Raw genomic sequence first — 16207 nt, forward strand, 5'->3', positions numbered from 1 at the left:
CTGATGTTTCTCTGACATAGCCCTCATTCTTCTGGACCGGACGCACTGGCCCTCGGTCAACCCCTTCTCCAGCCGGCGTCCCCTTCATCCCGGCCACTCCTTAGGAGATCCCATGGATGGTGGGTTCCCAGAGCGCTCTTTCCAGGCTGGCTCAGAAGTCTCAGGACATCTCAGACACGGACGGACTCTCAGGGGCGCTGGGTCTTGTCCATTCAGGCAGGCCGAAAACAGGTCGGGAGGTAGCGGAGAGGATCAAGTGAGAAAATATCTACAGAGCGGTTTGCCGACCTTGAGATGCCCTTGAAACATCGGTTATCATTGCTATTATCCTCATTACCCACAATGATACCGACTTAGTCTTCACTGAAAGGAGAGGAAGAGGAAGAAAGAGCAGGAGAGATCCATAGTTACAAAAGCAGGGGGTGTGGGCTTGGGATGGGTTGTGGGCTTGGGATCTCCCCCTAACTGCTACTAGCTCCCCGTGGGGTCCTCACGAAGACTCTTCCTCTGCACCTCAGTCTCCAGTTTGAGCTCTTCTATTCCTGTGTATCCAAAGGCTCTCTTGTCCATCAATGTTTTTTCTACCTCTGGGCTCCCTCTCCTTTCGGATTAAAGTTCTGTCTCCAGAAGAGCCCTCCTAAAAGACAATATGTCTGTTGGGATTGGTTATATGGTGACCCATTCTGTCCCACTTAATTTACTCATCATCGAGTCAGAATGATGATAGAGGGCCAGCGTTGGAGTCAGGAAGATTTGAATTCAAGTTTCATCTCTGGTACACAATGGCTATACAAGCTGGGCAAGTTGCTTAAGTTGCGAGACAAAAAGTTACAGAAAAGTATAGGAAAAGAAAATTCTCAATGGTCATTTATTATTATTTTTCCAAATACACGTAAAGAATTTTTCATCGTTCATTTTTGTAAGACTTTGTGTTCCAAATTTTTCTTCCTCCTTCCCTTACTTACCCCCTCCCCAAGACAGCAAGCAGTCAAAAACATGTGCAATCAGAAAAGAAAGTTCTCTACTCTACTCCAGGGGTTCCCCCCCCTTTTTTTTTCTTGTTCCTTAAACCTCTCATAATGACAAAATATGTTTTGTGACCTCCCAGGGTAATTTAATATAGTTCTCAAATATTCTCTTGAATTTATTCATTAAATGTTTCCAACAACTACAATAACTTTTTCCCCTCAAAAACTCCAAATTAAAATTTATATCATATAAATATAAAATGTAAAGTTTTTATTCTACATATACTTATAAAAATTCTAAATATAAAGTTATAAAACTAAAATTAATTATGAATATTTTATATGGGACATTCTGTAAGAATTAAAAGAAGTAATCCAGCAAATTGTCATGTGTTTACTATTATCTGCAAGACTACATATTTCCTGTCTTTATTTCATACGTTTTATTGACTATAACTAACATTTTCAATGAAATCTGTTATAACTTGGAAAATATTTTAACAAAACAATAATACATGAGCATAATTTTGACTTAGGACTTTTTATTTGAACCAAGATTTTCAATATTTAGTTGAATACAAGACAAACACGAGCTTTGGTTTTGATCAAGATTATTCCTTATTTTTATTTGAAACTAGAGTAAAGTGAAAATGCTTACACCCCCAAATAGAAGGCAGAAAATGTTAGGAGAATTGTACTAGTTCTCTTGCAAGATAGGAAATTCATTTTTAAAAATTTTAGCCATCCATCCAATTGATGAAAATGAATAGTTAGAATGTAAATTTTTTTAAATGACGTGTTGTAGTAAATGTTAAATGTATTTACAATTTCAGCGACGCAGGGTTCCACAAAGTTATCAGCCTCACTCTCTCCCAGGGTCTTCTGGGAGAGTTCAGTGGCAAGACAAAGATCGGGATGACGGGGGATGGCCCAGAAGGCTTTGTGTGAGTTTGGTGGTGCCTTCCATGTGTGGGAGAACTCCGAGTTCTCCACCCCGTTCACCTCATCCATCTTCATGGCCATTGAAACAAGTTGCTCTCACCCACCCACCCATTCTGCTGGAGGACGTCTTCTCCAGGGGGTTTGAAGCCTTTCAGGAAACCGAAATCAACCTGGTTTAGTTTTGTCTGCCAAGGGGGTTTACCAGAATGTGGCCTGCTGTGACATGTGAAACGTGACAAATTAATGGAAGGCACATAGTAGGTGCTTAATAATTTCTTCTGGATTAACTGGAATCATTGTGGACTTTAAAGAGATAGTATGAGTGAAAAACGTGACAGATGAGGTAACTCTGACCCTGACAGGATAAAGGAGTTGATTCAGGGCACACAGTAAGTAAAGGGCAGCCAAGATTTGAAGTGCCCCGATTGAGGCCCTACAGCATCTCTTTCCACTGAACCAACCTGCCTGTAACTGGAAGGGAGTGATGGCTCTAGCCTTGGCTGTAGCCCCTGTCACCGCCTGGAGCAGGTCCTGTCAAAGCAGGAAGTGTTTCTTCAGTGTCTGTAAGAGCTCAAGCACCGAGGCAAGTGGGGATGCAAAATAATAATAATAATAAATACCTAAGGCAAAAGCGTTCCCATCCTAATAGGAGAGACAATGGGCCCACACTATGGACCTAAGAGAAAGGGAATAAGCCCTTGGAATCCCACCTGGCCATGGGCCTAGAAGCAAGCCCTTGCTTCCCCACCCAAAGACTCAGTTTCCCTATTTGTGAAAGGAGGAGGTTGGATCAGAGAATCCCTCTCAGTGTCTCTTCCTACTCCAGAATTCTCTTATTTTCCAAAAGACAAACCTTTCTTCTCTAGTGGCAAAACTCTGCCTGTAAAGCAGGGTTTCTTCCCCTCAGGGCTGGGGAGTAAAGGCTGGCTATGTGGCCTGAGGCTGCTGCCTTTCCAGTCTGCAAGCTACCCGGGCAGGGTGAGAAGGGTGGTGTTGGAGGGGAGGGAGATGGGGGGCCTGTGGGGGAAGGGAGACTCCCAACTCCCACCTATTTGGCCAACAAACATCAGTGACATCTAGTGGTGAATTCAATGGAACAGCTATGATTATTTTTTTCCCCCAGAGAACAAGCAAACCCAGGGGAAATTATCCGCTGTTCATTTATAGAAGCTGGAGCTTTGTGGATTATTTGTGAGTAATTAGCTGCCTTCTTGGATTGAAAGTTTCCTGCTATATCTGGATGAGAACACTGTTCAAATGGGAACTCCCTGAGGGCTAGCAATGGGTCTGAGGTCGCCTGGGCATCTCCTGGGTCTCCTGCCTCCTAAATGTTTCTGCAATGCAATTACACTCGTGTCAGTAGTGGGAGCGGTGGGAAGGACTGGCCTCTATCTGAGACATGGAGAGTATTTGGACTTAGGCTTGCCAACTTTGGGCAAGTCTTGCTCCCTTCTTTCCTCCCACCAATTGCTCACTGATAAAATAAAGGGGTTGAACTCATGACCAAAAGGCTTCTTCTAACTCAAACATTCTACGTTTCAAGTTCTAAAGATCCTCCCCACTCTGATATTCAGTGTTCTAAGAAGCTTCTCAGCTATAACTTTCTATGTTCTAAGGTTCCCTCCTCAGTCAACTCTGATATTCTATGTTCTGGGTTCTAAGGTTCTTCTCTGTTTGAACTTTCACTTTCTATCCTTCTTACTCCAATCATTAATGTGTGATGGTCCTTCCCAGTTTGATTGTCTCGGTTCTAAGATAGTCTCCAATGTCGACCTGCTCTGTTTTAGGGTCATTCCCAGACCCGGTATTCTATGATTGTATCTTAAGGCCCCTTCCAGTGCTTACATTTCATGTTTGAAGGGACCTTCTAGCTCTAACAGTCTATATTCTGATTTCTACGGGCTCTTCTAGCACTAATGCTCCCTACCCTAACATCCTCCCAGGCTCTGACATTGTAGATTCTAGACTCATCGCACCTGCCTAGCTCTGATATTCTCTGATTTTTATGATCTTGTGAATTGTATATTCTAACTTTTCCATTTTCTCAGAACGTTGGTGGTCTCCCAGAGCCTTTCAGTAACTGAAATGTTTATTTCCACATACAGGCTGATGAAAAGATGTGTGTTTGAAAGCTCTTGTGGATTTTGTGTCTGCTAGAAAGCAGACACAAAAAAGAAGGTACTTCCTCAGGACTCTGAGATGGATCTCAGCCTTCCCTTCTACAGTGATGCATGGGGGGGCTGCCCTGGCATAGACTGAGATCGATCCTGGGTTAAAAACCAAAGTTTTTCCTCCCTATCTCCTTTATCTGGATAAAATGGGGCTGTTGGGGAAAAAAGGACAAAGAGATGATTAGGAACTAATTATAATCTGCAAATATCCAGGAAGGATGGGAATTAACCACCTGTTTGGAGAGCAGAAGGCAAAGTTGGGATGGGCTATGAAGGATGGAAGGAAGGGTGAGACGGAAGCTGTCAATGATAGAGCAGTTTGAGAGATCACGTGAGGAAGGGTCTGAAGGATACTTTAGACACACCCAAGAAAAGTTAACCATCTCAGGACCCACGGTAGCAAGACACAATGAAGAATTTATGTGATCCTAGATCTAGGATTAGAAGGGACCTAAGAAACTATTAGTCTAATCCCCTCATTTTATGGAAGAGGAAACCGAGTCCCAGAGAAGGAAAGGGACTCAAACAGTCACATTCATAGCAAGCATCAGGGGCTAGATTTCAGTCAGTTCTTTCCTAATTGCAAGATATAAGTCAAAGAGAATGTGGTCCCATCAATGGCACAACAGGGACAAGAGACAGATTACGACCAGCCCAGATGATTTGTTGACAGAATAATGAAGAGTTTGCAGAGATGCTGTGCCCAGAGAGGAGCAATGTGAGGATTCCACAAGAAGAGAAGGAACATTGGGGCTCAGCAATCCTAGACTTGCCTTGGCCACATAAATTCACAACACGTGGCACCCACTTCCAAGAGGGTACCAACTTTTCCCAAGATTCCTTCCTTAGAAAGGTAAGCACACCAGCAGTGCTCATGAGCCTTAGTAATCTCTGCAATATTTCACAGGGCTGTTGTGAGACTCTAGTGAGATAATGTCTGCAAAGGGCTTGGCAAACTTTACTGGTCACAGAATCACTCAATTAGAGAGCTGGAATAGACCTCAGTGGCCATCTGGCTCAGCCCTTACACATAAAGGAATCCCACTCTAACCTTAATAAATGGTTATCTAACTCTTCTAGAAGACCTCCGAGGAGGCCTACCTCTCAAGGCAGATCATCCCACTTTTGGACAACTCTGCTGGCAAGTTCTTCCTGGAATTGAGACTAAATTTACTTCTTAGCAACTCCCATCCACTGCACCTAACTTTCCCCTCTGGGACCAAATAAAACAAGCCAACCCTTTCTCCTTCACACACATATGAAGACCATTACAAGGGTATCCCTGAGTTTTCTCTTCTCTGGGCTAACAAGTACTGTTCTTTTAACCTATCCCATCTATCACAGACCCCATGCCTTTCTCAATCCTGAAACTCCTCCTGTGAATACTCTCCAGCTTAACCAATGTCCTTCTGAAACCGTGGCACCCAGATCAGAATACTCCAGTTAAAGTGTGACTGGGCCAGAGTACAAGGAGACTATTGCCTGGAAAGTCTGTGCTACTTAATGCATCCCAAGATAGCATTAGATTTTGCAGCTGCCCCACCCCACTGCTACTACCCCACTGTAGTCCACTAAAAACCACTGACCCTTTTCAGAAAAACTGCTTTCTAGTCATGCTTCCTTCATTCAACACTTGCACCACTGATTTTTTTCTTTTGCCTCAAAGTGCAAGATTTTTTATTTATTCCTTTTTTATCTTTTTTTCCATTTATTCCTTTTGAATTAAATTTTGTTCCACTTAGATTGCTCCAGCCTGTCAAAATTATTTTTTCCTGACCTTGATAGGGATCCTTCATGTCATCCACATGTCATCCATAAATTTGATTTGCCATTTGTGAGCAAAGAAATTTCTGAGCCAGGAATGGGGAGAGAGAGGAACAGGAACAATCCAGTGTCTGGCATATAGTAGGTGCATAATAAATGCTTATTGATCGTTTCTTTCTAGCTGATATTATGGTGGATGTCCGAGTCATTCGTTGAAACGTCAAATAGCATGAGCTCTGGGATACTCCAGTGAAGACCTCTTGCAACATTCAACCATACACAGCTATTGCCTGAATCTAGCTAGCTAACCGATTATTGATTCATCTAATTGTGTTATCATCTGATCCATACTTCTCCATTTTCTCTGTGAAAATTAATCTAAGAGGCTTTGCTAAAATCTAGATTAACTTTATCAACTACAGTCCCTTCATCGAGTAGCTTAGTGATGCTGTGCAAAATGGGAATGAGGTGGTTTGAGTACAACTTGCAGCTCCCTATTACTACTGCTTCCCTTTCTAAAAGTTCCCCAGCCATCCTTTTAATGACCTGTTCTATTTTCCACGAATCAAAGTCAATCTAGTTGGGCTTTAGTTTGGGGAGTATTCTCTTCTCAATAAGAGAAAATAGAATCTCTAAATAAGAGTTGCAAGGCACAGTCTTTCATTAGGACCAGATATTGCCAAGAGAAGGGACTTGGGTCCCGAGAGCAGGATCTTAGATGGGATGTAAAGTGCCTCTTGGATGTTTCCCCCCAGAATGGCGAGGACTCTAGGTTCTCAGAAACTGCTGGAAGGGACTGAGCAGCTGAAAGGCTCCATATTTGGTTCTATCAATGAAGGATCAAACTGGGAGAAGGTTCTTTCCACTTCACCCATAAGGAGATGAATTTGTGGGTCTGCTGAAACTCCCTGTCTGCGAGCTTAGGAGAGGCTGTGATTTGCAGTGATGACAAGGAGAATTCACCCCAGGGACATCTAAAACTGCTGTTGTTTTGTCCTTCGTTCTTGAAGAGGACGTGAAATCAGGGTGGAAATGCCATGAGATATGAGTAGGGATTAAATGAGGGAGGACCGTACAAAGTCTCCCTGGGAGCCATCTGAGTCTAGTAGCCAGATACAGATCAGGACCACTGGAGATGGCCCTGGATGCAGGGGGAGACCATGGCCTTTTTTAAACTAAGGTCTTTACTCGGTCTCAGTTGGACTAAAGTAATCATTCATTTTTGAGGTAAAGAATGTCCTTTTTTATTTAGTTAAAAAAAAGTAATCTGGAAGGGCTTGAGGAAGGACCCTCGAGGTTTCTTGAAAACATTCAATTTACATTCACCCTGAGTCAGTCAGGGCCTACACATTGATGAATTAGGACTTAATCGAGACCCAATTCTTCAGTGGCCCAACTGTTCAGTTCCAGTTGGATCTCCAGTGGGGCAGCTGCCACCGTTACTCACAGAGGCTGGTGTTTGTCTATTTTTGAACAGGACCGTGACTTCAGGGAAGTGATGCTAGAACACAGAAGTGACTCGGATTTAAGCGAGGGAGGGCCATCTCACTTTCTCCTTCGGAGCCATTAACATGAAAAGTTCTTGATATGTCCAAGTGGACTCATGGCATTATAAATTCATAGCCTCCGAGAGATCTGTCAACCATTGGGCCCAAGGCATTCATTTTACAAACAAGAAAGCTGAGGCCCGAGAAGGGATGCACCATGTCCAGGATCTCCTGGCTGAGCCTTTTCACATTCAGGTTTTACACTCAGATCTCCCAATTCCAGTCCATTAGGTGCTCAGGCCGATTACTCCAGGCGTACCCATTGAAAAAAATCAGACTTTCAGACTATACGGTAGCCTGTATAGAGTATAAATTCTATTTGTTTAACAATTGGTCCAAAGTTCATTGACAAGAAATAATTCTAAAATAGGTCATCCCTCAAATTCAGCTAGAAAGAAATAATCGACAAGCATTTATTAAGCACCTACTATGTGCCAGACACTGGACTGCTCCCGTTCCTCTCTCCCCCCATTCCTGGCTCAGAAATCCCTTTGCTCACAAATGTGTCCACACCCTTTGGCAATCTTAATAGGGCCACCTCAGTGGGTAGTGAACTCACTAGGTTTATTAGAAGTCTGCAAAATAAGACGTTCTTTCATTTGCCCTAAATTTATATGTTGCTCAAGTTTCAAAGAGAACCCACCCCCAACCCATACTGGGATGTGGTAAGCAAGTCTCTCTTCCCCTTATCCAAACAAGGGCTTGGATTTCCTTCCTTTCCTGGAAAGCATTACAAATAACATAGACATGGGCCCAGAATATCCAGGGTCTTATGTGGAGAAAGGGCAAAGCACAAAATAGAACAAGCAGGGACCCTTATGCCCACGTCTCCAAGGAAATCAAACAGGGGGCCCAAAGAAATAGTAGGCAACCAGAGGGGGGCAAACAGGGGGCTCAGTGGCTAGAGCTCCAGTCCTGACACTGAGAAAACCTGAATTCAAAGCCTGCTTCCCATATCACTAACTCTGTGGCTTTGGGCAAACTATCCGTGACTGCGACTGCAGAATGAGAACAATAATAAAAACTTCCTTCCGGAGTTGTCGTAAGGATGAAATGAGATTGTTGTTGTCCCGTCCTTTCAGTCCGATCCTATTCCCGTAACCACATTTGGGGTTTTCTTAGCAGAGATGCTAAAGTGGTTTGTCGTTTCCTTCCCTAGCTCATCTGACAGATGAGGAAACTGAGGCAGACAGGACGAAGTGACTTTGTTCAGGGTCACACAGCTAGAAAGTGTCGGAGGCTGGATTTGAACTCAGGTCCTTGGACGATATCACCAAAGTGATATATTTGCTAAATGTTTTGCAATCCTTAAAATGCTATATAAATACTGTTCTCGTTGCTAATTATCCAGGCCTCCTTTCCAGAGGAGTGGGGAGAGATTAAGAATCATCCGACATCTTCCTGGGGCCACGAACCCTCTGCTTCTGACTGATGCTTTCCTATAGGGTACAGAGGCCACAGAGCTGCCCTCAGTTTGGGAGTTAGACTCAGTTCTGGGCACCCCAGTGTGGGGAGGACATTTCAGGGGAACGTCCAGAGGAGAGTCACCAGAATGGGGAATACCGTGGGGGACCCCATGAAAGGACTGAGGGAGAGCAGATACAGGGGGAAGAATGGGGAATACTGAGGGGGGACCCCATGGAAGGACTGAGGGAGAACAGATACAGAGGGAAGAATGGGGAATACCATGGGGGACCCCATGAAAGGACTGAGGGAGACCAGATACAGAGGGAAGAATGGGGAATACCATGGGAGACCCCATGGAAGAACTGAGGGAGAGCAGACACAGGAGGGAAAAGTGGATTTAGCTGCAAGATACTGTGGGATCCTGTGGGATCAGAACGAGAACCAGCCAGAATCTTGGGAGGGCCAATGTTTCTAAGGGGGTCTCAATGCCAGGAAAAAATGACCTGATGATGGAAGGTGTCCCCCTCTAGTGACTTCTCCCCTGGGGGGTCCTTTAGGAATGTCCCATGGGGACTGGGTTGTGCTAGATCCTTAAAAAGTCATTATTGCCCAGTTTTCAGGATTACTCTAAGCTGGGCTCATGAAGCTAGAAGGGAAAGGGACCTTCTCTTTGGGTTCCTGAGAGGGAGGAGGGATTCCCACATCTGAGAAGGAGAAAGGGCCCCCAGACTTTTTAGGGAGAACCATCAGCTCCGACTAAAGGGAGAGGTTCTCAAAAAAGAGGAAGGGGGGGAGCACATATTTATGAGCTCAGAATTGAGAGCTGCCAGGAGCCGGAAAAACGGGAGAAAAATTAGCTCTTAGCCAGGGCCCTCCCCTGCAGAAAACGTCCGCCTGCGAGATGAAAGCTTGTGCCTTGGTCCCCAGGGAATATTTTCATTGAGCGGGACACATGATTAGTAGCATTTGGAAAAGGTCCATAGGGGAGCCACTGAGGATGCTTTATGGCGGGCCCAGAGCCCGGGAGTAGGGGCTGGTGACCTGAACTCTGCTATCTCGGTTCCCAATCTGATTAACATATGGACACACTCTGGCTCATTCAAAACAGGAAATCAGTCTGAAAGGTAAGACAAATATTATTTGCCTCCTTCCCATCTGCTGCCATTGGCGAGCGCCAGCTTTCAGCAGCGATCTTGGGTTATTGATTGAGGCTATTCCCAGGGCCTGGGCTGTTATCAGCCCAGCTATCAAAGGCCTGGAGGAAGCAGACCTGCCCTGCCCGCCCACTTAAATCTGCCCCAACTTCGCTCCCCGGCTAATTTTTTCATTCACTCCGACAGCAACATTATTTCATGTCATGCCGAAAGATACGGCTTCCTGCCTCGAGAGCCACGGATGGTTTACTTCAAGTCAAATTAAGGGGGATTCTGGAAGGTCTCGGTGGCTTGTATGGGGACCATTGGCATCTGTAGGCCGTGGCCCTTCCAGGAGCTGAAGGAGCCTCAGTCCTGCGGGAGACTAGGGGTATCCACCGCCCACGGCCCCCCTGAGACGGGCTAGCCGAGGGGAGGGAGACGAAACAGAGGAAGGGTGAAAAGCAATGGGGCAAAACCAGCAGGCGCCTCCCTTCCCAGGACCAAGGAAGCAGGAAGGTCACAACAGTATCCAGAACAAAATAGCTCTCTGAGTTAGTATTTTAACAACTGTGTGACCCTAGCCAAGTCACTGAACCTCCGCCCTTTCATCTGTAGAATAATAATACCTAATATGCCTTTCAAAATTATTGCAAGGATAAAAATAATATTTGAAAAAGAGTTTTCGAACTTTAAAATGCTGTATATTGCTAGTGATGATGATGATGATGATGATGATGATGATGGTGATGATGTTGTTGTTGCTCCAGGGATTGACTGTGCTAAGGACTAGTGACAGCCCTGTCATCAAAAAGCTTACTCCAATATGGCAGACAACACAATGTTCTGACAAGGTGTGTGTGTGTGTGTGTGTGTGTGTGTGTGTGTGTGTGTGTGTGAGAGAGAGAGAGAGAGAGAGAGAGAGAGAGAGAGAGACTCCATCCACAGGGAGGTGGGTACCAAGTACCTTCATTATCAGAGAGTATGACCTGTGAGTCAACGGCCAGCCCACTGCCACTCTCCAAGCAAGTGGGACAACCTAGCTTAAGTCTCCTGGTGGGGGACCCAGGAGGCAGCTTGAATTGGGCATGTCAGACCCCCACCGTGACCCCATGTCCCCTCAGGCCCTGATGAGCACAGCACAGGGTCGGAGCCCAGGAGCCTTGGAAGAGCTGCCCCTCCAGGGTCATCCTGGGAAGTGGCCCCTGGGGACACTCACCTAGACCTGCTTCTGGTCGTGACCCGAAAAGTCCTGGGCTCTGTCAGGTGGTTCAACAGCCGGAGCTGAGGTGGTTTTATCAGTGGAAATGACATCAAAGAAAAGACCCGACCCCTTGCTTTGCCCATACAAAGGACTAGAGGATTTTCCCATCATGCTCTAAACCTTCCAACTGTGTTGTCTCCCTCTTTTTCATTCATATCCTCAGGGCAGCATATATAGCACTTAATAAATGCCTTTTTCCCAAATTAATCTTTGATATCTACAGGATTATTCTTTGACAAAATTCACTAGGGACTTTAGAGCATTGAAGTGGGAGCTTTGGGAAAGGAAACTTAGAAGAGAATCATTGCAATTTGCCATTTCACTGAACAAGTTTCACACACAGAAAAAAGATGCACTTATTTACAATCTGTGTATTATTCCCCCCAAAAAACAAAAGGCAATGAACAAAACATTTCAGAAAAAGAAATGATCAACAAGCAAATAAAAAAAAAAAGGCTCCAAATCACTACTGGGAAGAGAAATGAGAATTAAAACAACTCTGAGGTTTCATCTCACACCCATCAGACTGGCAAAAATAGCCCCCCAGAAAGAAAGAAAAAGAAAAAACGTCTTAGATGGTTGGAAGGAGCATGGAAAGGGAAGCAGAGAAGCACATGAACACAGCTTTTGGAATAATGGGAACTGGTTCACCCATCATGGAAAATCATCTGGAACAATTTGAGAAAAGTAATGTAACTTCAAGAAGGAAATGAAAGAAGACTTAGAAAAGGTTCCTAGAGGAGGCAGCCCCTGAGTTGGGCTGTGAAGGAAGTTAGGGGTTCCAGTAAGTGGAGATGAGGAGGAAGGGCTTTCTAGACTGAGGGTGGGAGAGGCCACCCTGCACAAAAGTGCACAGGCAGGAACTTTCCCTTCCTCCTTGGTCTAGTTGAACTTTGGGGGGGGGGGAGGAGGGTGAACACCAACGCTCATGATTTATAAAGCTTCCTGTCCTGTTTGTGTCCAAAGGAATTCTGGTCCTGCCCCCACTTTTCACAGACTTCTCAACCCCGGTGACTTTCTCGGTCTTGGGTTGCTTCCCAAGTCCTACTATTCAGTGCAATGAATCTTGTGCTAGAAATCTGTTGATTTAATAATAAACCCATTCTCCAGTCCCTGACAGGCAGCGATGAGGTTGTAGGATTTTTATCACCTTTGGCTATGGCTGATGCCCAACTAGACAATGAATCCTGTAATGGCAGCGACGGACTCTTATAGAATATTTGTAGCTCTTTGAAGGCTGATAGGATGGTGATGGATGAATGAATGTACCTGCAGAATCATGTCCCCCAACTCCTCCATATCTGACCAAGAACACTTCCCCAAAGTCACCTCAAGAAGGGACATCTAGTCTTTGTGCAAAGACCTTGGAGGAGGGAGAGCCCACCACCTCCTGAGGTACCCACTCCATGCTGGGATAGCTCTTCCCGACCTTAAGGCTCAGCTGGCCTTTTTGCAGTCTCCACTCATGGTTCTTGGTTCTGTTCTCTGGGTCCAAAGGGAACATGGCTTGCCCCACATAACCCCACCCTTCCCCCAAACTTCTCTTTGGTGATTAAGGATCCCCAGATCCTTCACCATGATAAGTGTGAGCCCAGGTAATGTTTGTACCACATTAGGGCAAACCCAAAGAAAGCTCTCTGGAAAGTTGGAAATCTGTATTGATACTGGGAGACCCTAAAGAGAAAAAGCTGGCAAGAATCATCAAACGTGTGTCAGCTTTAAAATAAAAGACAAAAGAATAAATGAAATAGAGGGAGATAAAAACAAAACAGAAAGAAATAGAAGGGGAGAAAGACTGAGAGATAACCAGAGAGATACAGAGAGATGGAGAGAGAGAGAGAGAGAGAGAGAGAGAGAGAGGACAGAGAGAAGAGAAAGACCAGGTGGAAGAGGGAGGGAGAGAAATGGTCTTGCCCTCTGCTCCATTGTCTCATTTCCCTCCAAGGGCTTTGATAAATGGAGAGATAACTTCTCTAATTTCCCCAACACTCCTGTGTTAACAGGGGTTCTGTCTCTGCTGAAATGTACCCTCAATTTGTTATCACTCTTCCACCGGACAAATCACTCCAGATAGCCTTACGTCACCCATTCTACTTGGACCCAGAGAGATACCCCATCTTCACAGATTTGCCCAGAGCTAAGAGAAAATGATACACCAGTACCTGCTGTGGTCAGACTCTGGCAATTCACTTTATAATTAAATATGGGGGAGGAGGGAGGGTGTGGAGAGAAACTACAGGCATTGACAGATGTACAAAGCATTCCATTTTCCTGGAAGCCTTGCTGAATTCCCATGAAATGAGGTTCCTTGTTGCCTTTGGAAGGACAACAAAACCGATTCCACCATCTTCTTTCTTTGCTGCTCCAAGGAAAGCCTGGCTCAAAAAAGGATGACTCTGGAAGGATGGTCCAAGGAAGTCTAGAAGAATGGCTCATCCTTCCCTTTTAACTACAACTTCCTTCTGTCTTCTGTTTTTTTCCTAGCAAGAATGTTAATTTTTGCAATGATTCCAGTCCTTTTTTTCCTTTATTAAAGCCTTTTATTTTTCAAAATATATCCATGGACAATTCTCCAACATTAGCCCTTGAAAAACTTGTGTTCCAATTTTCCCCCTTCGCCCACGCCCTCCCCTAGATGCCAAGTAGTCCAATATATGTTAAACATAGTAGAGATTTATGTTAAATCCAACATATGCATCCATATTTATACAATTATTGTGATTGAAAAATCAAATCAAATCAGTAAAAAAAATAAAAGAGAGAGAGAAGCAAAATAAAACACAAGCAAACAACAACAGAAAGACTGAGAATGCTCTGTTGTGGTCCTCACTCAGCTCCCACCGTCCTCTCTCTGGGTGCAGATGGGCTCTCTCCATCACTGAACCATTGGAACTGGTTTGTGATTCCGGTCCTTTAGTAACATGCTACTCCTTTGTCATTGGACCCAGATCGAGAGTACCAATAGTCACAGTAATGTTAGTGAGTGGAGAAAAAACCGTGGCCTTCTCAGCACCCCTCCCCGGTCTCACCCTGCACAAGTGTCCTGGAAATATCAAGGAAATGGGACAATAGCGCCTGCCTCTTAATGCTTCTGTTCTACTGGACAGTGGAAGGTCAGCTGACTTTTGAATCAATCAATGGATTAATTAATTGTCACTTCAATTCAACAAGTGTTATTATGGCCATTGGAAATTAAATATTTTTTTTTCCTGCAACCAAGATATCATGTGCTTTTGCTGGGATAAGAAAGAAGAGATTCATCTTCCTACAATATCCCCCGATGACTATTCCTCCCCTGCTCAAAAACCTTCAAAGGCTCCCTGTTGCCTGTGAGGTTTAATTCCTAGTCTATGAAATCAGATCTTAGCAGGAGCATAAGATCATAGAATCAGAGCTGAGAGGGACCTTGAAAGCTACCCAGCCTGCCCCTTTCATTATACAAATGAGGAAACTGAGGCTAAAAGGAGTAAGATGACTTACCCAATGTCATGTGGGTAGAATTAACAGAATTGGGATCTAGCCCTCTGACTCCAAGCTCAGCCTTCTGCCCACCCTCCCCCAAATCCTCTCCGAGAATCACAACTTGAATTTCCCCCAGAGTCTCCCCTAGGACGGGGCAATGCCCCATCCCAAGATTTATTGACTGGTTGTTTGAAAGAAGATGAGTTTTTCATCCTGACAAACTCCTTCAGGGTGTCCTTATTGTCTTCCTGCCTTCCTTCCACTCATGTAGCCATCGGCTTCCTGATAGTGGGTCATCCTCCTTCCTATTTCATTTCCCCTCCCCAAGGTCCTTCAGGCAGGTACCAAGTAGCAGAGGCAGAATTTGAAACTCCATCTGTTGGCTGTAAATGGGGATGGGCAAGGGGTTGCTCAAATAAAGATCTCCAAGGTGGAAGGGACTTCGGAAGCCATTGACAAGCAAGGGTCCCCTCTACTCTGTGCTTAATAAGGCAGCACAGACCTTCCAGCCTCTTCTAAAAGGCTGGAGGAAGCAGGGCTGAGAGCTCCCTCTCCCCAGCAGCCCAGCCCATGCTGGGCAGCTGTCATTGGGAGGAAGGATTTTTGGCCATCCAGCCTCAACTTGCCTCTTTGCACCTGTCCCTGTACAAACTAACGTCTGGGGCCAAGCAGAGCAAAGCTCATCCCTTCTGCGGGTGACGGCCTTTCCGTTCCTGCCCTGTGTAAGCCGTGTCTTCTCCAGGCTAAACATGCCCACTTCTTTCCAGAGACCCTCATGGACGTGGGCTTGGAGACCTTCCTTATGCTGGCTACTTTCCTTTGGATGCTGTGCACCCTTTCAGCCGCCCTCCCACATGGTGGCCCCGCAACTGACCCGGTAAGGTCTGGCCTGGGGAGAGAACAGAGAGGGATCAGGCTTCCCCAGCCCTGGAAGCTCTGCCCCAGCCCTGGTAGCGCCCAGCTGCCATAGTCCCCTGTTGCCTCACATGGCGCTTGCAAGACCCCCCCCCAACCCTCCACTAGAGGATGCTACACTAGAGATCTCCTGCCAAGCAGCCCCCAAGCCCCTTCCCTGTACCAGTGTCTCACCTACATCTTTCTGTTACACAGTGGAAGGTGAACCTGGAGGAGTCCAACCCAGTTCCTCCCACCGAAGGTCTTTATCTCTAAGAGTCCCGGCTAAAAGAGAATGAGGAGCAAAATGAGCAGGAAAGGATCTCTCTCAGACCTGAGACGGATCAGAGGCAGAATAGGGAGGACTTGGCAGCTGATTGGATGGGGGAGGACTCAGTGCAGGGTAGGTGAAGAGAGAAAAGGGACAGAGATGACTCTGGAAGATCTTCGTGTAGACTGACAGCACAACCAGTCAGTGGGTGGGACAGAGATTGTTTAAAAAAGACCCAGGGGGGAGCACTGCATTTTGATGCCTGTGTGCCTGTAGGATGTCCCTCTCTCACTTTTGTTCCCTCCTTCCTTGTGCCCACACTTCCCTGCTCCATTGAGACTCGAGTTATAGAAGAGAAACAATTGGGCAGATGTCTTTGGAAAG

This window comes from Sarcophilus harrisii, chromosome 6 (assembly GCF_902635505.1).
Source record: "Sarcophilus harrisii chromosome 6, mSarHar1.11, whole genome shotgun sequence".
Lineage (NCBI taxonomy): Eukaryota > Metazoa > Chordata > Mammalia > Dasyuromorphia > Dasyuridae > Sarcophilus > Sarcophilus harrisii.